At 42.5% G+C, this 23512-nt stretch overlaps 1 long non-coding RNA gene across 1 annotated transcript in view; it reads right to left on the bottom strand.

Moving 5' to 3' along the window:
* Positions 1-23512, bottom strand: part of LOC122897126 — a 38924-nt gene that overhangs the window by 9401 nt on the left and 6011 nt on the right. Inside the window, exon 2 of the long non-coding RNA XR_006382471.1 lies at positions 9697-9790. This is a non-coding gene — a long non-coding RNA (uncharacterized LOC122897126). The remainder of the gene's footprint in view (positions 1-9696; positions 9791-23512) is intronic.

The raw sequence follows: 23512 nt of genomic DNA, 5'->3' as shown, positions 1-23512 counted from the left end.
TGATCTCTAAAAGAAGTGAATGCAAGCACTTACGAGAGGCGCTTAGGTCACTGAGCAATGGAGCTGCTTGGCTGACAGCTCTCCTGGACAATAGCAGGTCTTGCTATTCATATTCATATCCCGTACCCCCGGCTACTGCCTGTTGACCAACCAATGAAAAACACCAAGGTCTACCCAGAATAATGCAGGATACTTAGTGGATGAATTCAGGAACCAGACAGGATCCAGAGAGCCTATTACAGGGTGAGTTCTCTGGAAACAGATGCCATGACAGAGTTTGTGGTGCAAGATGCTTACTAGCAATTCATATGTTTGAAAGGAAGGGGGAGCAGAAGAAGAAGCTGAAGTACAGAACAGGCCTGATAACAGCCCCATTCAATCCGAAGGGAATATTTGAGGACAGAATTGCCCGCCAGGGAGCGAGTGACTGTCTGGCTCCATCAGTAGAGCATATGACTCCTGATCTCGTGTTTTAAGTTCAAGCCCCATGTTGGGTAGAGTGATTACCTAAAAATAAAATCTTAAAACATACTGCACACCAGATTGTCTCCCATCCAGCCAAAATCGCAGGGCCTTTAGACCAACCACTGCCTCCCTCAGCCATCATGTGTGGGCTGCCCCAGAAGGGCCTGAGCTCCACAAGGCTGCTCTTCAAAGATGAGGTCAACCCTGGAAGTGCGCAGAGAGCTGGAACCTGCCTGCTGACTGCCCTACTCACCACTGGGTAGCAAATCTTTCCTTGGAGAAGGATCCAGGCAGCACATCTCTGTGTTGAACACAGAGGTAGAACTTTCCCTGTGAAATGGGATGTGGTTTTCTTGACAAGGAGGAGAGAGGATTCAGACAGAGATTTGAAGGAGAGGCCAAACCTAAGGGTAGAAAAGCCAACTGGCAGGGAGGGGAGGCTGGCAAAGCGTGGCCTTTTTCAGGGGAAGACCAAGGTCTCCATACATCTCTCAGGAAATGACAAGTCAAATGAAGCGAGAACTTTAATTTCTATCTCTGCTCTCTGTTCCTCTTTTCTAAAAATGCTTTATCCCTTTAGGGACACAGTAGCCAGAGAATATCCCTCATATCTCTGAGAGAGAAAAACAATGGGGATTTCAGGCCCTGGAAATCTTCCCACAGTTAAGCCAGATGCCACAGGACGCACTAAGCCTCTTAAAAAAAATGTTTTGGAGAGAACATATGCCAAAAATAATACCAAGACTTCTTCTGGGTGTATTTATAAATAAGCAAATGATACCTCTTAAGAAAGGGAGGGATCCCAGTGAAATCCTGGTTTACTTAACAAACTTCCCATATTGTGGACTAAAGTAGCTTTTTCTGAAATGTTCGCCTAGGAACCAGATTAAAAGTCTAAATTACCAAGATGCCCTTCAACGGATGAATGGATAAGGAAGATGTGGTCCATATACACTATGGAGTATTATGCCTCCATCAGAAAGGAGGAATTCCCAACTTTTGTAGCAACATGGATGGGACTGGAAGAGATTATGCTGAGTGAAATAAGTCAAGCAGAGAGAGTCAATTATCATATGGTTTCATTTATCTGTGGAGCATAACAAATAGCATGGAGGACAAGGGGCGTTAGAGAGGAGTAGGGAATTTGGGTAAATTGGAAGGGGAGGTGAACCATGAGAGACTATGGACTCTGAAAAACAATCTGAGGGGTTTGAAGTGGCGGGCGGGTGGGAGGTTGGGGTACCAGGTGGTGGGTATTATAGAGGGCACGGATTGCATGGAGCACTGGGTGTGGTGAAAAAATAATGAATAATGTTTTTCTGAAAATAAATAAATTGAAAAAAAATAGTTAAATTAAAAAAAAAAGTCTAAATTACGTTCTCAATTTTCAGTTCAGCCACAGGTTCCTATCCATAGTGGGTAGATTAGTCAGGACACAGAAGGGAGTAATCCCTAAACTCTCAGGAGCTTAACAAAAGATTATTTCCCATTCAAATAAGATAGTAACACTCAGAGGGAGACTGTGCTACGCGAGTAAGCCCCTCAAGTAATAAGACCTCCACCATCTTGAAGCACTACCATTCGGAAAACATGTCCTCCATTCAGTTCCACATGAGACTCATGATCTGGAATCCAGTTACATACACGAAACCTAAACGCAATGGAATTTGGGGATTGGAATCTTCCTGTGTATCTGGATACTAGAAGGTGAAAGAGGATTTGGTGAGCACATAGTGTGGCCTCTGACACAATGAGAACAGCTGGCTGTCAGGTTCTGCACAAGAACCTGGTGAACCCCCAAACCCACTGGTCAGGTGCTCTTAACTTTTGTCTGGGTTGAATATTCTCAGACATGGAACTGCATAGTAACAACACTGAGTAACTGCTTCTGGAAAGAGGACATTAAATTGCATTTTTCAGACAAATTGGCACCTAGCTTATCTATAGACCTTGAAATTATTGAGGTATAAAATGGAGAGCCACCCAGGGACATCTGGGTGGCTCAGTTGGTTAAGGGTCTGCCTTCGGCTCAGGTCATGATCCCAGGGTCCTGTGATCGAACCCCACATTGAACTCCTTCTTCATGGGGAGCCTGCTTCTCCCTCTCCTTCTGCCTGCCACTCCCCCTGCTTGTGATCGATCGATCTCTCTCTCTCTCTGACAAATAAATAAAATATTTTTAAGAAATGCTAAGCATAACTAAAAAGCTCCATTAATATGTTCAGGTACTAATAATATTTTAGAAGGAGTCTTGACCATTTCAAGAAAACCAGACTCCAGGGGACTGGTGTTCTGTCAAAACACCAAGGAGCAAGATTCCTCAGAAGATAGGGTAGCTCCCTGAAGTAGTTTCTGTGAACTATCTTTTAAAATTATAAGTAAACAGAATGTTTCCAGGACATTCGTGCCATCTGAACACATGGATAAATACGGCATCTGAGTATCTTTTATTCACTCTATCTCTTTCTCCGTTCAGTAAAACCATGATGAGAAGTTGAATCACTGTACTATACACCTGAAATGAATGTAACATTATATGTCAATTTTGCTCAATATAACATTTTACAATGTAACATTGTGTCAATTTTACTCAAATAAAATTTATTTTTGATAAAGTTTTTTTAAAGATTTTATTTATTTATTTTGTCTGAGAGTGCGCGCACATGCACATGTGCAAGCATGGGGGGGAGGGGCAGAGAGAGAGAATCTCAAGCAGGCTCTGTGATAAGCATGGAGCCCGACTCAGGGCTCGAGCCCACAACCTGTGAAATCAAGATCTGAGCCGAAACCAAGAGGTGGATGCTCAGCCGACGAGCCACCCAGGGGCCCCCAAATAAAAAAAATTTTAACATAAAATATGAATAAATAAAACCATGATAGACAGGTATCAGCATGTTTTCTCACTGAAACAATTAGATGATTTACTTTCACTCTACAAATATTCTAGATACTCAAGCCTAAATATCTGCAACTTGCTACAGTAAGAGACTTTGCTTAGTGGAGGCCTTAGCAACCAGTTATATTCAGCCAAGATTAATTTTCTGCCACCAACGCAACTGAAAATTCTCTTTAACAACGTATACAAGTTTTCCCTTTTTGCTTTAAAAAAATCCTGACATTTGCTCCCTTAGTGGGACACTCTTTGGGTTGCTACCCAAATCTGTGTATCTCGAATTCCAATTCTTTAATCCCAAATGAAAGTTCTCGCTAAATTATCGCCTCCCTTGGGGCGCCTGGGTGGCTCAGTGGGTTAAAGCCTCTGCCTTCAGCTCAGGTCATGATCCCAGGGTACTGGGATCGAGCCCCGCATCGGGCTCTCTGCTTAGCAGGGGAGCCTGCTTCCTCCTCTCTCTCTGCCTGCCTCTCTGCCTACTTGTGACCTCTGTCTGTCAAATAAATAATAAAAATAAATCTTAAAAAAAAAATTATCGCCTCCTGACAACTCAGATTGACAAGTTCATGCATCATGAACCTTACTTCGTATAGAAGGATATCGGTAATTAAATAAATGGCTTTAACAAAATCATGTACATGCCATTATTGGAGGAGAATTAAAGGAATATGTGGCAGGAATACCTAAACTAGGGAAGGCAATCAAGAAAGGTTTCTTTTTTTTTTTTAAAGATTTTATTTATTTATTTGACAGAGCGAGATCACAAGCAGGCAGAGAGGCAGGCAGAGAGAGAGAGGAGGAAGCAGGCTCCCTGCTGAGCAGAAAGCCCGATGTGGGCCTCGATCCCAGGACCCTGAGATCATGACCTGAGCCGAAGGCAGCAGCTTAACCCACTGAGCCACCCAGGCGCCCAAGAAAGGTTTCTTGTAGGAAGTGATTTTTCAGCCAGATAGAGGATGCTGCAGATCATTAACATAATAGAGGGGGTGCCTGGGTGGCTCAGTCGGTTAAGCATCTGCCTTCAGCTCAGGTCATGATCCCAGGGTCCTCAGACTGAGCAAGGCATCGGGCTCCCCAATCAGTGGGAAGCCTGCTTCTCCCTCTCCCACTCCCCCTGCTTGTGTTCTATCTCTCGATGTCGCTCTGTTTGTCAAATAAATGAATAAATTCTTTAAAAAGAGAGATAATAGAGGAAATGGAGCAGTTTTGGTCAGGAAAAGGACAAATTTACTCAAGACCTGCTGCGTGAACTTCTAGTGCCTACATTCAAGTGATGACATTTTGGTGGCAGTCGGAAGACTCTTGTCTGGAGCTCACATGAGAGATCTGACTTGGGAGTCCTCACCCTGTGTTTGGTAAAGGAAGCCAGAGGACAAAATGAGTTCACCCACTCAGAGAACACATAATAAGAAGAGAAACTGCCGAGAGCAACATCATGAAAGACTAAAAAAAACACCCTGAAACAAGAAGAAGAAAAGGAGTCAGAGTTTTGCCAGAAAAGCGGGTAGAAACCCAAGAGCATGGTGCTCCTTCTAGAAGCAAAATGAAAGAGTGCTTCACGGAGACAGGGAACAAGGAGCGCTGTCGAAAGCCAAAGAAAATGACAACTAAGAAATGTGCACACGATTAGCAATAAGCGGCTGATTGATAAACGGAAAAATCAAGATTGAGCCGAGTACAGAGCCAAAATACAGATTGGTAAGGAGTGGGAGCTGAACTTGGAAAAACATCAAGTACAAGCAACTTGCTCTAGAAGTCTGGCTGTGAAAGGGGGTCGAGAGAGCTAGAGAATGAGATAAGAAGGAATTGAAGAAGCCAAGAGGTGAAACAGGATGGGACAAAAAGAGACCCTTTCATACAAGACTAGGTGAGGACAGCCGCCAGGGAAACGCGCTCTTCACAGGGAAGAAAGTGCTCCAGAAAATGAACAGTTATTACAAACTTATGTACTTTTTTTACATCTTGTAAAAACTTGGAAGTTTATAGACTGACATACAGGCGGGAATCAGGAGTTTTAACATCAAGGAACGCAGGGAGTAGGAGCATTGATGGCTATCTCAAGGACAAGATGGGTTTTCCTTTACGCCACTCATTCACAAAGCAGGTGCACAACCTCTGCATCGCGGGCCATAAAACGGGCTTTTGGTTTAGACAAAGTTTATGTACAGTCATTCTAAGTCATGCTGACTTAGAATGTAATCTAAAATGGCTTCCCTTCGATCTCAGGCTTTTGGAAGTTTTTTTCTTGCATCACTCTTTAATGGGAGAAACTTAAGCACATTTACATTTTGATGGAAAGAGCATAAAAAAGAAAAGGTTAAAAATAATGGTGGGGGGGGGAATGCAGGGATGGAGAGGAAGAGAATAAAAATAGCCAGAAATGATACGAATTAAAAAAGAAACAAGCTTAAGGTGAAGAGATCAAAAAATGATAATAAAGGAGTCATCTGACAGCAAACCAAATTTTATTTCAGCTTCAACCTCTCTCAGGAATGTCACCTCGTGACAGTGGATCTGAAATTCCCTGATCAGCACTAGGGAGGCATAATCTGCAGGTTAAAAACCCTGTTGTTTTCTTCCCCACGCCACCCCCATCCCCAAAAGCAGCCCCCCGGGGCCTGAAATGATCCTTTTTATTTTACCAGTGACTTCCTTTCTCTGCCCTCCTGCCTATAAACACCTTCCATTTTGTACAACTCCTCAGAGCATCTCTCCGCTTGCTAGATGAGACGCTGCCCGTTTCCTGAACTGCTTAATAAAGCCCATTAGATCTCAGATTTACTCGGTTCAGTTTTGTTGTTTCACAATACTAAAAGAGAGCACAGGATCTACTAGAACTGGAAGGAATGAAGGGCACCTGGCTGGCTCCAATGGTGGAGTATGCAACTCCCGATATTGGGGTTTTGAGTTCTAGCCTCACCTTGGGTGCAGAGATTACTTACAAATAAACAAACTTTTTTAAAAATGTACCACCTGATCGTAAAGGATATTCATTTATTTAACAAACATTCAGCTAGTACTAGAGTAGATACTACGAGGATACTTCAATGAAAAACATAATGCCTTAATTTTATGAACGGGGGTGGTGGGGAGAGCACCCCCCCCTCAGTAAATGGCAGCTCCACCGTTCCACCATTGATCTAGTTGCTCTGAGGAGAAACCCAGAAGTCCGCCTGAACTCCGGCCTTCCCCTCAGCTGTTCTCTGCCACCTTCCTCCCCACTGCATGCACGTGCAGAAGTACGCAGGTACGCAAGTACACACTGCACATAAAGCGCATGCGCACGTTCGCAAGTGCGCAGGTAAGCACATGCACAGGTAAGCACGCGTGCATGTAAACACATGCACACATATGCACACGCACACAACAACCAACTCAATTCTGGAATGTGACTGCTATTTCCATCTCCATTACCTCAACCTTGGTCCACACCTCCAGTACTTTTCATATGCACTACATATGCATTATTCTGTTAAAGAATTTTTTAAAAATCAACTGAGTAAAGGTTAAAGGATTATTTGACTTTATTCAGTTGTTCAATTGGGTGGCATCCAGTCTAGATAGTAGCAAGGCGTTCTAAAGAACTATACAGGCAAGGGATTTTATTAGCAGAAGGGAGTAGGAACAAGGAAGGCAAAAGTCGGATTGGTTTTTGCAAGACTATTTTCCTTACAGGGATTTATCAAGCCGATCGCCTAACTTGGGTTATTCAGGCAATTCCTGATTGGCTAGTTTAAGATTCCAACTCAGGGGCAGCCAGAACTCTTAAGGCTCAGTTTGGTGACATGGGGCTTAGCAATGAGCAACTCCATTCCTGCTGTGTAGTCTTTTAACACCCCCTAACTTGTCTTCTCTTCATATCCATTCCTATCTCTTTCCACACAGGGACTAAATTATAGATCACATCATTATATGTCCCTATGTACAATCTCCCAACTGGGTCCAACTGCTCAGAAAATAAAATCCAAAATCCTCGCCATGCCCTGTAAGACCATGACTATTCTCCTTCTCACCTTTCCAAATTCATCTTGTTCAAAACACCTCTTCCACATGAGCCCCATCTCAGTTCCTAGAATATGTTACATTCTATTATCAACTCCCAGCCTTTGAGCTTCCTGTTTCTCTGCACAGGGCATGTTTCCCCTAGCTTTTTGCATGGCTTTCTCTTACTCAACTTCAGTCTCACTCTTGAAAAACACATGTCTGGGCAATTCCACGAAAAGTGTCTCACTTTCCTCCCTAGGGAAGACTGGCTGGCTCAGTTGGTAGAGCATGAGACTTGATCTTGGAGCTGGGAGTTTGTGCCCCATGTGGAATGTAGAGATTACTCAAATAAGTTAGTTTTTAAAAAATAAAAATGGGGCGCCTGGGTGGCTCAGTCGTTGGGTGTCTGCCTTCTGCTAAGGTCATGGTCCCAGGGTCCTGGGGTCAAGCCCCACTATGGGTTCCCTGCTCTGCTGGAAGCCTGCTTCTCCCTCTCCCACTCCCCCTGCTTGTGTTCCCTCTCTCACTGTGTCTCTCTCTGTCAAATAAATAAATATTTAAATAAATAAATAAATAAAAATGATGAGGCGCCTGGGTGGCTCAGCTGCTTAAACAGCTGCCTTCGGCTCAGGTCATATTTCTCAGGGTCCTGGGATCAGGCCCCCCACTGGGATCCCTGCTCAGCATAGACTCTATTTGTCCCTCTCCCTCTGCTCCTTGCCAACTTGGGAACGTTTGCGCTCTCTCTTTCAGTCTGAAATAAATAAATATATAAATAAAATCTTCAAAAAAATAAAAATAAAAGTGAAAAATAAATTTTAAAAAATTGTCTCACTTTACTCCCTATCTCAGCACTTCAATGATTCCCATCACAACACTTATGACAATCTGTAGTACTTTTATGTGTTTCCTTTTGTTGTCTGTCTTCCCCACCTGAATTCTATGAGGGCAAGGACTATGTATGTCTTGTCCTCCATTCTTAGAATAGTGCCTGGCATACAGCAGGTATATAAAATGTAGCTTGAAAAACAAACTGATTAAAAATAACAGGCCAATAAAGCAGAATCAAAGTGTACTCAATGACATGAAAGTTCTGAGAGCCTAAGAAGAGATGATACATTCTCTTCATTAAATAAACATAATTACAATGAGATAACACTTAAAGCAAAACTAATCTGTGCTCCTAGAAGTCAGGAGGATGGTTTCTCTTGGGAGGGGCACATGAAGTGACTACAAGGGAGCATGAGTCAGGCTTCTGGGGTGCTGGTCATGTTTTGTTTCTTTATTTGGCTGCTAACTACCTGGTTGTGTTCAGTTTGTGCGATTTTCTGGATATTCAGTGTATTTCAGTAGAAAGTTAAAATTGAGAAAAAACACAGTGTAGGGGCGCCTGGGTGGCTCAGTGGGTTAAAGCCTCTGCCTTTGGCTCAGGTCATGATCTCAGGGTCCTGGGATCCAGCCCCTCATCGGGCTCTCTGCTCAGCAGGGAGTCTGCTTCCCCCTCTCTCTCTGCCTGCTTGCCATCTCTGTCAAATAAATAAATAAAACCTTTGAAAAAAACCACACAGTGTATATGGAGGACATGATATCAAAGTACAATGGCTGCTATTCATAATGGTGGCCCAAATCATCAAAAAGATTATTTTAGGGCCAGCTGAGTGGCTCAGTTGAGTAAATGCCTGCCTTCAGCTCAGGTCATGATCCCAGGGTCCTGGGATCGAGTCCCACGTCAGGCTCCCTGCTCAGCGGGTAGCCTGCTTCTCCCTCTCCCTCTGCCTGCTGCTGCCTACTTGTGCTTTCTATTTCTCCGTCAAATAAATAAATAAAATCTTTTAAAAAAGGATTATGTTTCTTGGGAACTACTTTCAAAAAACTTCAATGTATTATGTATAGTGTAGTTTCTAAAAAATTTATAATGGATAGCATATGTAATGTACAATGTAGTTTTTTTAGAAGATTTTATTTATTTGTCAGAGAACGAAAGAGAGACCAAGCGTATGCACAAGCAGGGGGAGCAGGAGGCAGAGGGAGAAGCAGGCTCAGCATTGAGCAGGGAGCCCAATGCGGGGCTCGATCCCAGGACCCTGACAGCATGACCTGAGCCAAAAGCAGATGCTTAACTGACTGAGCGACCCAGGTGTCCCTATAATGTAGTTTTCTGAAAGATTTCCACTCAAAATAGGTAACATTATGCAACCTATTAGATGGCTCTGTTACCCGAAAAACTGACTCAAGTGGAATGCCTTGTGCTTCAGTGATGCCATTAGAAAAAACACAAGAACCAAGATAGGATACTGCTCCCATTTTTATAGAAGAGAACACTGAGGTTCAGGGAAGTTACCAGATTTCCTTACAGCTGCACACGGAGAAAGTGCGGTCAAGTTCCTCTGACTCCAGGAGCAGTGCGGTATGCTTCGTTACCACTTCTTGGTGTTGGTACATGGAAATCTGGAAGAGAAAAGGCAGTGGGGTTGGGTTAGGCCCTTTGAGGGAGAAAGGTCTGTTAAGATGCTTTGTAGGTGGTCCCCATATTCAGCACTTGCCTCAACATGTCCCATGACTCCCCCTTACTTCCTCTGAGTGGCACTTGGCATTCTTTGGAAGAATGAATACTATTCTTCAACAGATTTCACTAAGCCTTACCACAGATACAGCTAGGCTCTCAGAAGAACCATCTTTTATTTCTAGGGGCCTCTGGTACATCTATCTGTTCCTTGGTTGTAGATAGTAATAAATACAAACAGAAAGGACCCTGCAAAATGACTACCTTCTGTTGGGGCCTAGAAAGCTCACCTCAAATCTGATAGAAACATTTGAGCTGATGCTTGAGTAGCAACTCCTTCAACATCCAAGTTCTAGACTGATTGATTTAGGATCTGATCAAGGACTATTAGGACTATTAGGTCCAGCATGAGTGAAGATGTGGGATGTCAGAGGAAAAAGATGTGAGGCCCACTTTGGTATACAGCAGTCCTGGGACCGGGATCCTATCCGATCTGGAGGTCTTGGTGCAGACCTCTTCCTGGGGCAATGAGAGGACTATGTGTAATTCACACAAAGCCCATAGAGCCACAGAACCCCCATGTGGGTCTCAGAAATGGCAATCGTAAGTCCCAGGAAGAACCTGAACTCCATCCAAAGTTCTAAGGTAAAGCACTAGATAGGACCAAGAATGCGAAGAAGACCTGAGACCAGATTAAGTTTAACAGAGCCACACTCAACCTCTCAGGCCTGTGGAAGATCAGATATGGCAGAGAAATAGTTCCTCACCCCCAAAGAATTCTAAGTCTTGCCAGGGTTTTCAATCCTGTTGTGATCCATTATCCCAGATTCCACTTTGAGGACTGAGACACTCATTGTCCCAACTGCTGGGAATGTTGGTGGCTGGTATCTCTCTGCTGAGGCCTGTCCGGGTGTCTCCAAAAGCCAGAAAGAATCAATTACCTCATGGTCATGCTCTCTTTCTTGGAGTAGACCTCATCCACTGACGGATCAAGGTTAGAGTGGAAAGACTGGTCCTCTTATCTCAGGGTCAATAGCAACTCCGAAGGGTCACCCCAGCTTCAGAGCTCCCTGGGAGATGAGGTGAGCTCTTTGCTCTGTCTCCAGCACAGTTCGCCACCACCAGGCCTTGCTCCTTCACTTTCCCAGATGTGGATCCTAGGAATGGTCCCGAATACACTTCTATACACTAAGCTTTACACTAAGCTCTGGCTCAGGGTCAACTTTCTGGGACTGGGGACTCTAACCTCAAACAATTCCTTATAAAATATAGAAAATATTCTAAGTTGGGGAAACAGAAAGGCCATGGGTATAAATAGGTAAAATATGAATGCAACAGAAAGTATCTTCCTTAGAATGTTGCTTTAGGAGTGGTAATACGTGAAACTTTGAAATGAGGTCGGTAGGACACTGCAATATTTACAAAATAATTTAGTTTCAATTTTAGGGAGGTTTCAGCCTACAGCTATTTTAGAACTAGAGTCCCAGGCAGATGTGCTGAGTGTTCATTTGTGGTAAATTTTTCATGGCTCGACCAAGGGTTGATATTTTTAATGTCTAAGAAGCTCATACACATCAATAAATAAAAGCATGGACACTTCAAAAGTTATAAATGTTTAATGCCATGAGTAGATAACTCAAAAGAAAGCAAATATTAAGAACAAATCACCTCCAGTAATATAAAATGCAGTTAAAAGAGAACAATGTTTTCTCTATTAAATTAGCATACATGAAAAAAATTGTAAAACGCCTAACCCTGGTGAGTTTTCAATGCAACGCATTCTTACCATCGGTGTGGTACAAATTGGCACCGTTTTTTTTGGGAAGTACTGTAACATTTCATATTAAAACCAAAAGATTAATATTTTTTACGTTAAGGTAATTCCATTTCTTGGAATCGCTCCTAAAAGAAACAATTCCAAATACTAAAAAAGCTTTGGTCTACACATTTTTTTCATTACAGTATTAATTCAAGTTGCAAAGACATGAAAACAAATAAATGTGAAACGTGTAAAGTAAGTCAATATATGCATCCGATGAGCTGCTGTGCCATCGCAAAGTGATTACAAAGAATTCATAAAACATGAAAACGTTCCTCTAACTTCATGCTGAGCAAAAGAACAAAAATACATACATTCTGTATTTCCTCTCTGCTGTTAAGTACAAAAGATCTCTTCCACCTAATATCACTTTTAAACAATTATATCCTGCATATAAAATATTTTTTTCTCACAGGGGTACCTGGCTGACTCAGTTGGCAGAGCATATAACTCTTGATCTCAGGGTTGTGGGTATAGAGAGGACAGAAAAACAAACAAACAAACAAAAATCTTTTCTTTTTTATCAAGATTTTATTTATTTATTTGTCAGAGAGAGACAACAAGCAGGGGGAGCAGCAGGCAGAGCAGGCAAAGGGAGAACCAGGCTCCCCACCAAGCAGGGAGCCCAATGCAGGACTCCATCCCAGGACCTGGGATCATGACCTGAGCTGAAGACAGATGCTTAATCAACTGAGCCACCCAGGTGTCCCAAAACAAAAAAAAACTTTAAAAAATATTTTTTCTGGAGCACTTGGGTGGCTTAGTTGGTTAAGCAGCCAACTCTTGATTTTGGCTCAGGTCAAGATCTCCAGGTCGGGAGAATCAGCCCTGCATCAAGCTCCACACTTGGCAGGGAGTCTGCTTGTCCCTCTCCCTCTCCTCCTCTCCCAACTCTCTCTCTCTCTCTCTCTCTCTCTCTCTCTCTCAAATAAACAAAATCTTAAAAAACATTTTTTCTTGGGCGCCTGGGTGGTTCAGTTGGTTAAGCGACTGCCTTCGGCTCAGGTCATGATCCCAGAGTCCCAGGATTGAGTCCTGCATCGGGCTCCCAGCTCCACGGGGTGATCTGCTTCTCCCTCTGACCTTCTCCCCTCTCATGCTCTCTCCCTCTGTCTTTCTCTCAAATAAATAAAAATAAATCTTTAAAGAAATTTTTTTTTCTCACAACAATTTAAAATACTGAAAAGATCTTATCTGTATCAGTTTTCCATAATTTTAAGATGTTCCATATCATGTTGGGTAAGATCCATTCACATAAACGTTCTCCAGACTGAAGGGTTCATTGAAACTGACTGGAATACAATACAGGGTAAGACATCATCCCACTGTGCAATGGCTTCCAAGACTTTTAGGTCTTTTAAACATCCCAAAGTGCTGGATCATTGCCCTAGCTCTATTTGCTCCAGCAAATGCAGTAAAACCACTTTACTGACCTACCAAAAGGATTTTGCCTCAAGGTTACTCCACCCAGAAAGCCATCAACAATAAAGCCCAAGGACCCAAGAATGTTCATCATGCACCAGTTAGACTCCACGTTATCTGTGCAGTCTATAACCTGATGTGAAGGTGCTAGCTTTTTTGTTTTGTACAAACGTTCCAAAGTAAATTCCACAGTGAAGTACGAGAGACACAGAAATGACTCTACTATATTTCTCTACATTTTCTGAACAATAATCCTTGAGCAAAGAAATGCTCATGAAATGGCTTGTTCTATGACTTATGTCCTTAGCCCTGCTGCCCGAAATGAGTCTGACACATAGAAAAGTGTATTTCTTTACTGGAGCAGGACTCGTGGTCACTTATATGTCACTAAGAAATGTGTCATTGAATACTTAGAATGTTTGTTTATTTTTACATTTCAAACCAAAAAAATGTGGTGATAAATTTATCATCGTCTTCTTGTTATACAAGTTTTCAAAAATTATTCCTAATACGTGTTAAAATGCCTTAGTTCTTTAAATATAAAATCAATGGTTTCATTTTCCTCTTTTTTTAAAGTAATTTCTACCCCCAACATGGGGTTCAAACCCACATCCCCATGATTAAGAGTTGCATCTCTATTAACTGAGCCAACCAAGTGCCCTGATGGTTTCATTTTCCATAATTGAACTTTATTGTCCCATTTCTTCTCAATGGGATAGGATTTTCCTTAAGAGGGAAACAGGAATTTAGATTTTAAGAACAGGTAACATTCGTTACAACAATACTCTTAGTTGTCCCAGCCACACATGGAAATAGACTCCTACACCAAAAAAAAAAAAAGAAAGAAAGAAAGAAAAAAGAAAAGGAAAGGAAAGGAAAAAAAAGCTTTCTCTTTATTATAGCAATCACATCAAATCCATTTTGCCACGGTGACACTTTTTTTTTTAAGATTTTACTTATTTATTTGTCAAAGAGATAAAGACAGAACACAAGCAGGTAGAGTGGCAGGCAGAGGCAGAGAGAGAGAAGCAGGCTCTCCGCTGAGCAAGGAGCCCAATGCAGGACTCGATCTGAGGACCATGGGATCATGACCTGAGCTGAAGGCAGCGGTTTAACCGACTGAGCTACCCAGGCATACCCAAGGTGACACTCTAAATATTCAGCAGAATATTGAAAAAATTTGGAGGCATTGGAAATTCTGTACATTGCTGCTAGGATGTAAAATATTGGCAGTTTCTTAGAGGAAAACATAACAACTGTGTGACCAGGCGTTGCATTTGCAGGCATTATCTCAGAGAAATGAAAGCAGAAGTCCATACAAAGACTTGTATGTGAATGTTCACAGCAGCTCCATCTGTCATAACCAAAACTAGAATCAACCCAATGTTCAAGAGGCGAATGGATAAACAAAATGTGGTAGATGTACAATTGCCCAGTATCCATAAACACCCAACATCCGCGATAAAGCAGAATGAGGGGCACCTGGGTAGCTCAGTTGGTTAAGCAACTGCCTTTGGCTCTGGTCGTGACACCAGGGTCCTGGGATAGAGCCCCGCATGGAGCTCCCTGCTCACCGGGGAGTCTGGTTCTCCTTCTCCCTCTGCCCCTCCCCACTGCTTGTGCTCTCCCTCCCTTTTTCTCTCAAAATAAACAAAATCTTGTTTAAAAATAATAAAACAGGGCGCCTGGGTGGCTCAGTGGGTTAAGCCGCTGCCTTCGGCTCAGGTCATGATCTCAGGGTCCTGGCATCGAGTCCCGCATCAGGCTCTCTGCTCAGCAGGGAGCCTGCTTCCTCCTCTCTCTTCTCTGCCTGCCTCTCCATCTACTTGTGATCTCTCTCTGTCAAATAAATAAATAAAATCTTTAAAATAATAATAATAATAATAAAACAGCATAAGTTGAGATACATAAGACATAAGATACATACATAAGTTGAGATACATAACAGCATAAGTTGAGATACATAAGACATATCTGGAAAGAAGCCAGATTTTTTTTAAAAAAAGAAAACATTCTGTCTGAGTCAGCATATACAACGTTCTAGAAAATGCAAACCAATCTAGAGTAACAGAAAGCATTATCAGTGGCTGCCAGGGAGTTAGGTGTAGTGAGGAGATGATGAAGCCCCCCAAGGAAACTTTTGGAGCTAGTGGATATTTTCCTTTTCTTAATCATGGTGATGGTTTCAGTGTACACACATATGCTAAAACGTATCAACTCATACTCCTCATGTGTGCAGTTTGTTGTGTGTCAATTATACTTCAAGAAAGCCCTTAAAATTAATAAACATAAATAAGACAGAAGAAATCATATTCAGTAGAACATGATTATAAAAAATAAGAGGTTGGGGCACCTGGCTGGCTCAGTCAGTGGAGCATGTGACTCTTGATCTTGGGGTTGTAAGTTTGAGCCCCACATTGTGGGTAGAGATTACTGAAAAATAAAAATCTTAAGAAAAATAAAAAATAAGTAGGTGGGTGGGGGATCCCTGAAAAAGGTGATTGGAATTAAGGCGTACACTTGTGATGAGCACTGGGTGTTACATGAAAGTGTTGAATATTGTACACCTGAAACTAACATTACACTGTATGTTAACTAAGTGGACTTCAAATAAAAACTTAAAAAAAAATGGGGTCCCCAAGGCACCTGCGTGGCTCAGTGAGTTAAAGCTTCTGCCTTTGGCTCAGGTCAGGATCCCAGAGTCCTGGGATCAAGGCCCCCCCGCTGGGCTCCTTGCTCAGCAGGGAGCCTGCTTTCCCCTCTCCCTCCGTTGCTCCCACTGCCTGTGCTATCTGTGTGTCTGTCTCTCTCTCTGTATCAAATAAATAAAAAATATAATCTTAAAAAAAAGAAAAACCTTAAAAAAAAAAAGATGTGGTGATCGAGCTTCTCAAAAAGGGGGCTATAAAAAGGGATTTTTACACCCTGATTGTTCAAGAACTGTATGGGAGGCACACAATGATTTGCAGCAGAGCTAGAAGACTCCTCTATAAGGGACAGTCACTAAGTGACTTTCTATTCACTAGGTCATCAGCTACATTAATAACCCTGGGAGAGACAGAGTCTACTGAAATGTCAACAAAAACACAGTATTCAAGGGACACAATAATCAAAGGTTTGGGAAGAGCAAGGAGAACACTGAGCAAATATAATCCTGCTTCAAATATAATCTAAAGTTCATCCATCTAAGAGAGAGGGATATAAAATAATTAAAAGGCTCCTAGAATATATAGTGGGCAGTCACCTGCCAAATTATAGCCTATTAACTGGGCAAGGAAAGATGGCCAGGGAGTACATGTGAGGACATGTAACATCCTGTGGAAACTCTTCTTTTAATAAAACTGTGCCCACGGACAATTTCCCAAAGCATCCTTTAATATTTAAAACTTAAACCCAATTGAAAGATTTTAACATTTCACTTTGGTACAAGCCAAGGAGGGAGAGCGAGAAACAGAGAGGGAAAGAGAGACAGCAAAGAAATGTCAGGGGCCTGGGGGTGTGCTGTCCCTGATTTAATACACCAGCCACAGAAGCAGGTATCCTAAACTAGTTAGGAATATTGGATCTGCCTCCCTCCTCAAAGCAAAGAATTAATCGTATTCAATGTATTTTTCCACTGAGGCTGCTCTGAAACTGCTCGTTCACATCTTCTCTGGATCCTCTTGGCAAATGGCTTGGAGATGACATGATAAAAATGAGCTTTGGGGGCGCCTGGGTGCTTCAGCTGGATAAGCGTTTGCCTTCAGCTCAGGTCATGATCCCGGGGTCCTGGAATCAAGCCTGGCATCGGGCTCCCTGCTCAGTGGGGAGTCTTCTTCTCTGTCTGTCCCTCCCTCTCCCTTCACTGGTGCTCTGTCTCTCACTTTCTCTCTCTCAAATAAATAAATAAAATCTTAAAAATAAAAGAAAATGAGCTTTGGGTCTTGTTTTAAATGACTCTCACATACACATGAAGAACAGGCTTACATCTAAAAGTTCTGACGTGGACAGTGTGGGAAGTAACACGAGTATGAAACAGGCAATGCGAGAGGATGAAGAGTACAAAAAAAGATGAGAGAAGACCTTCCTTTGGGGTAAGGGAAGTAAAGGAACCTGGATTGCTAGAACAGCAGACCATTAAATCAACTGGGACCCCATATTTACTGAATGATACAACTTCATAAGGAGATGATGTTTAATTTTGCCTAGATGAAGAGAGACCATCAAGGCAGAAATTCATATAGAGAATGAAGCCCAGTCTGCAGCACAAACAAAGGGGTGACATCATGGAACATTGTGTTGCTCTTGTGGATGCACAGACTGTGGGAAGGCAGTGAGCAGTGGGGCAGGCAGAGAGGGCCAAGCCAGGAAACTGACATTGGCTAAACAATTAAACTAGACTACAGCTCTGTTACTCAGATTTTACCAAATAGCTATGCTATTTAACACTGAAGTGTTAGCATGTTTCTTTTTTTTTAAAGACTGATTGGTTGATTTAAGGAAGAGGACAGTTGGGGGAGTGAAGGGGGGAGAGAGAAAGAGAAAGAGCAACAGAGTTCCCACTGAGCACAGAGCCCAACTCGAGGCTCAATCCCACAATTCTGAGATCACGACCTGTGCTGAAACCAAGAGTTGGGCACTCAATTGACTGAGCCACCCCTACTCAGGCACCCCTGAAGTGTCAGCATTTCAAGAGTGATATGTATACAAGTCAAACACAATTGCTAATAGCTTCTGTAGAGCATGGCTGAGAAATAATACAGTGACACTGGTGAGTATATACCAACATATAATGTAACTACATTTCCTGGTATAAGACACAACACCCGTCACATAGAAGTTGGCAATCCAGGTGGGAAGCTGGACAATGCAAACAGAGATGAATACACAATCTAAGTTGTTAATGGAAGTTCCAGGCAGAAGCAGTACAGTTGGGTTGGAAGAACTGGAACTTGCTTACAAGGCTAACTTCGTGTAATGCAAAAAATAAGAGGGCAGGAAAATTTTAGCCTGAGTGTTAGGGCTAGTTATGCCATTTTTGCTGGGTCAGCAGATATTTATAAGCAAACCATGTCTATTAAACTTGGCAGTTTCATTCTTTGCTACTCAATTGCAGGCAAGGGAGGTTTCCAAAATGACATAGGAGAAGGAAAGATTTTTTTTTCCTCTACCCATCTTGGGTTCTGAACAAGTGAAACACAACCAGAAGTACATTAACATATGCAACATGCATACACCTGGCTCAGACATGTAACTCAAAAAAGTTGTTAGAACTTGGGCTTATACAGCAGCTTAACAAAACAGCAGTGCATTCATAGAAACATGAAAAGAAGAGGGAAAGGGGTTGTAGGCTTTCAAGCACAGCAAACTGTGAAAGGGTCAGTAGATGGTGAAAATTTATGGAAGGTAAGGTTATCTGCGCAGGTCCATTGCGGTGCTGACTCTCCCTCTTCATGGCCATTAATCCTGCCTAAGGGAGGGAATTAATGGCAGTCCTCATTTCTCAGAAGTTTCTGCTTTTACTCAGATAAGAAAAGCTCCAGAGAGGCTTCATTTTGTATCTGTGGATTCTCATTTGCCTCCAGCTCAAAATAATCTTATAATCAATATGGCATATTTTGATATGGCATATTCTGCTACCCCTCAGTGCGAACAAGAAAAGTAACGGAGAATGGACTCCTCTATCCCCAGGGGACAGTGCTCCTAGGAACACTTTCCAAGGAAGTTACTCTCTTCTGGACTCAACAGAAGCCAAATTATCTCTTCAGATCATTCAAAACCTAATGGCTGCAGGGCTCCTGGGTGGCTTGGTCGGTTCAATGTCCAACTCTTGGTTTGGGCTCAGATTGAGATCCAGCCACACACACCTCCCATCCTTGGGCTCTGTACTCAGCGGGGAGTCTGCTTGAGACTCTCCTCCTTCTTCTGCCCCTCTCTAAAATAAATAAATCTTCAAAAAGTGACCACTGAGGTAGTTACTGAGATCTAAAAAAATCAATAGACTAGAAAACTTGCAATGATTTACAAGTCAGAGCTGGTAACTAAGGCAGATCTTTGTGCCACGGATCCTTCTACAATCTGGATAATAATGTTTCTAAATTAATAAAGGAAAAGATCTAAGATTACAGAGGAAACCAATTCCATTGAAACACAAGCTACTAAAGTATTAAAATTTCATAATAAAATAATATGTGTGATTCTTTTTTTCTGAGATTCTTTATTAGTATATGAAGTAGCAAGATCTAGCAGTGAGCTTTAGGACTAATTTTGAATTATTGTGATGAGTGTAAAGAACTTTCGAGATACCTTCAAGAAGTGTATGATGTTAACAATGTCTGTCTATGATGCTTATTAGTGACAAAGTCACAGGTAGTGCTACTACTGCTACTGTGGTTTGTTACCTACATACATAATTGAAAGAAATGCTAATCTTAGCTAGAAGTTAGTAAAAATGCAAACGTAAATTCTTTCCTTTTTCAAGATCACCGATCCTCCTGAATTCTGTAAGTTGACCCCAAGTTAAGAACTCCTAGTCTAAAAACCTGTGGTCTTACTGTACACACACACACTGGGTCTGCTAGTGAGTCCTGAGAAAGTCCCCATCATACAGCAAACTCCATGCTCAGAGACAATAGCCAGTCTTTCTAGACGCCTCCCTTCCTCAAATCATGGAGAAGTGTCAAAAGACCATGCAATGCCTGGCACTCTTGTCACCTGCACAGTGTCCATTTATGTCCTTTTATCTGTAAGGCTCTCTGCTTGCTTGCCCCATTTCCGATGCTCTCAGCTTATTCTCATTTTTTTAAAAAAATCTTTATTGCAGGGACACCTGACTGGCTTAGTTGGTACAGCATGCAACTCTTTCTCTCTCTTTTTTAAATAATCTCTGCCCCCAATTCAGGTCTTGAATTCCCCACACAGAGATCAAGAGTTGGATTCTACCAACTGAGCCAGACAGGCACCCCAAGGATGGGACCCTTGATCTTGGGGTAGTGAGTCCAAGTCCCACATTGGGCATAAAGATTACTTAAAAAAATTTTTTTGCAGGATACCTGGGTGGCTCAGTGGGTTAAGCCTCTGCCTTCGGCTCAGGTCATGATCTCAGAGTCCTGGGATCAAGCCCTGCATCAGGTTCGCTGCTCTGCAGAGAGCCTGCTTCCCTCCCTCTCTGCCTGCCTCTCTGCCTCTCTCTGTCAAATAAATAAATAAAATCTTTAAAAAAATTTTTTTTGCAATAATCATGATTTTGGGGGCACCTGGGTGGCTCAATCGCTGGGCGTCTGCCTTTGACCTGGGTTGTGATCCTAGGGGGTCCTGGGATAGAGCTCCAGGCTCCCTGCTCAGCAGAGGGCTGCTTCTCCCTCTCCCACTCCCCCTGCTTGTGTTCCCTCTCTCACTGTCTCTCTCTGTCAAATAAATAAATAGAATCTTTAAAATCTCATGATTTCAGATTTTAGTCCCCTCCGGGGAAATATTTAATTAACCTTAATATATCACAGAGATAAACCGGAAGGATTTGGGCCAACACAGGTGCTCTACACTTGTAGCAAGAGCCGTTAACTACAAGTTTTTTATGTGAACAGGAAGCAACTGGAAATAATGAGGCTGAGTCATGCTCACACCTCCCAATCGAAACTGTTCTAAAGAACTTTCACCCTCACACATAGGATCACGATGACTGATAACAGAGGTCAGGTCACCTCTTTTTACACGTTCTCTTTCCAGCTCAGCAGATTTAGAATGGTTTATTTACTGTGCATATACACTGCGATTGCCCACATTTTTGAAATCTTTTTTTAATGAAAATGTACCCCAGTGCAGGTCTTGAACTCACAATCCTGAGATCAAGACCTGAGCTGAGATCAAGAGTTGGATGCTTAACTGACTGAGCCACCCAGGCACCGCATCATTTTTTGAAATATTTTTAAGGGACTCATTTAAAAGTAGAACACAGAGGGAAGCCTGGCTGGCTCAGTCGACAGAGCATGTGATTCTTGAACTCCAGAGTATAAGTTTGAGCCCCACCTTGGGTGTACAGTCTTTAAAAATAAAATCTTTAAAAAAAATTAAGATTCAGAAATAAAAACAGACCATAGAAAGTAAACAGAGCTACAAAGTCTTTCTTATCAGTTGGTCTTGCTCTAGGCAGTTGAGCATTAATCAGGGTCCTGATAAGAGCCACCGGACAGGCTCAGTTGGGATTTTCGAATGAACTTTTTCAAAGGAGAGTTATTTTACAAAGGCGTGGGCTGGGTAAAGGGAACCTACAAGAGATGCCAAGGAACTCAGGAGACTAGCAGGGTGGAAAGCCATTACTTGGCCTGACAGGGCATAGGGAAGAAATGGTGTTAAGGGATCCCGGCTGGAGAGGAGGGGAAGGATGGGTGGTTCAGTTGGTCAAACATCTGCCTTCGGCTTAGGTCATGATCCCAGTGTCCAGGGATCAAGCCCCGCTTTCGGCTCCCTGCTCAGCGAGGAGTCTGCTTCTCCTCTCTCTGCTCCACCCCCTCATTCTATTTCTCTCTGTCCCAAATAAATAAATTAAAAATCTTAAAAAAAAAAAAAAAAAAAACAGGCACCCAGGCTGAGAGCTGGAAAATGACAGCACAGAAGAGGCCATCATGACCATAACCTCATCTAAGTGGGGGATTGGGAGAGATGGTGATGGTGATGCAATAAACACCATGACCTTGTCCTCCAGCCCTTCAATTTCTTGCTAATAACCCCTACCCCTCTGGCCCAACCCAACCAGAAGCTAAAAGGCCCGGGGGGTTCAGACCGTGCACTCCACGGGGGGTCAGAGCAGGGCAGAGAAAAATGGAAAAATCAGTGTGGAAGAGGGAGAAACACCGAGGAGCCAGCACACGCCCTCAGCCCTTTTCAAGTGTTTATACAAAAACAATTTGAAGAAATTGAAGGCAGTTATCTGGTTTATAATTCAAGTCCCTTGTAAGATCATGCTCTTAAGGAAGGTCTTGTTTGCCTGGTGGGTTCCAGTTCCACATGATCAAATTGTGTAGATAATTGCCATTTTATGTTGCCTCCCTGGTCCCAGTCAGTGGGAATGCCTGGAGCTGCATTTCTTAAGTGAGGCAGATTTGAGCTTAATTGTTTATCTACTTAAAAGAACCCTGCCTGGGTGATTGGGTTTTGTTGTAGGGATTTTTGTGTGTTTTTTGTTTTGTTTTTTGTTTTGTTTTGTTTTGTGTTGGTTTGTTTTTTTTTTTTTTTTTTAATCATTCCCGTTCAAACTCTGTCTCAAAATATTGAAAGTTAAAAGGATGATTTAAAGAAGAGCCTGGACTTTAAATTGCCTACAGCCACATGATTCAGACGGTTCTTCCAATTCTTGTCTATTTAGGCGAAAGAAAGAGTAAACACGTTTATAAATGTCAGATGTGGTCCCTGTAGGGGCAATGATGCAGACAACCAGAGCCAGCATTAAAAAAATTATCCAAAGGGCTTGATTCAATATCACTGCTGACCAGAAGTCTGGCAAAGAACTGATGCTGATGTGCTTGGAAAGCCTTACCTTTCCCCAATGTCCTGTTATTGCATATAAGAACCTTTAAAGGAGCTAGGCACTCCTGCCCTCTGAGTATGGGAACTTCAAGGTCAACCACTGAGCCACTAGGAAGATGGAGTTCCCATCACATCATTCTACCAACACATGCCTCACTGAGAACTGGAGTCACCTGTCATCCACATACCTTTATTATTTCTTCTTGTATCTGGGAGACTCTTTGGGGACTTTAATTCGGTCCACAGATAGCATGTCCCAGGGATACCATCACTGGTGTCCACACAGTCATCAGTGTGGTTCTCTCCCACGATAGGGTTGTATTTCAAAATATTATTCTGGCGGTATTCTGTCTTTTCCTGCCCCCTCTCTACTCTCACTGGTGCCCTGAGGGCTGCTTCCATTCTTCCAGTCTACATGGAAGGTGAAGTTAGGGTACATAAAGAATGACCAAAGAAAGTTTTAACTTGTGTGTCAAAAAATGATTCTTGGGAAATGTGGATGTCAACTTTTCCTCTCCCAGAGATTAGATAAGACAAAGCCTAGGCAAAGTAGAAAGAGATGCACAAGAGACATTCAAATGGAAAAGGAAGGACAGAAGAGTGGGAGGAATGGATTTTCTGTCACAATAACCAGGGAGCTGAGGATAAGGGGGATCAGCTTTCCTCTAGTTCCCCCGCCTCATCATAATCTGTGGACAACCCAGCTTTCCCACAATATCAGAAATCTGTTAAGTCCCCCTCTCCCTCCACTCTTGAACAAAAAGTGGAGATAGGAGGCATGAAAGGAGAACGTCAGCCCCTGGGGTAAGGTAGAACAGAACAGCAACAGCTGGCAGTTATCTTCCTTGAGCAAGGCAAGAATAAGCACATATTTTCTGTTCCACATTCACTTAAAGAACTATACAGAAGGATTAAGTTCAGCTGC

The sequence above is a fragment of the Neovison vison genome, chromosome X (assembly GCF_020171115.1).
Source record: "Neovison vison isolate M4711 chromosome X, ASM_NN_V1, whole genome shotgun sequence".
Taxonomy (NCBI): domain Eukaryota; kingdom Metazoa; phylum Chordata; class Mammalia; order Carnivora; family Mustelidae; genus Neogale; species Neogale vison.
This window is presented reverse-complemented; position numbering and strand designations above follow the sequence as displayed.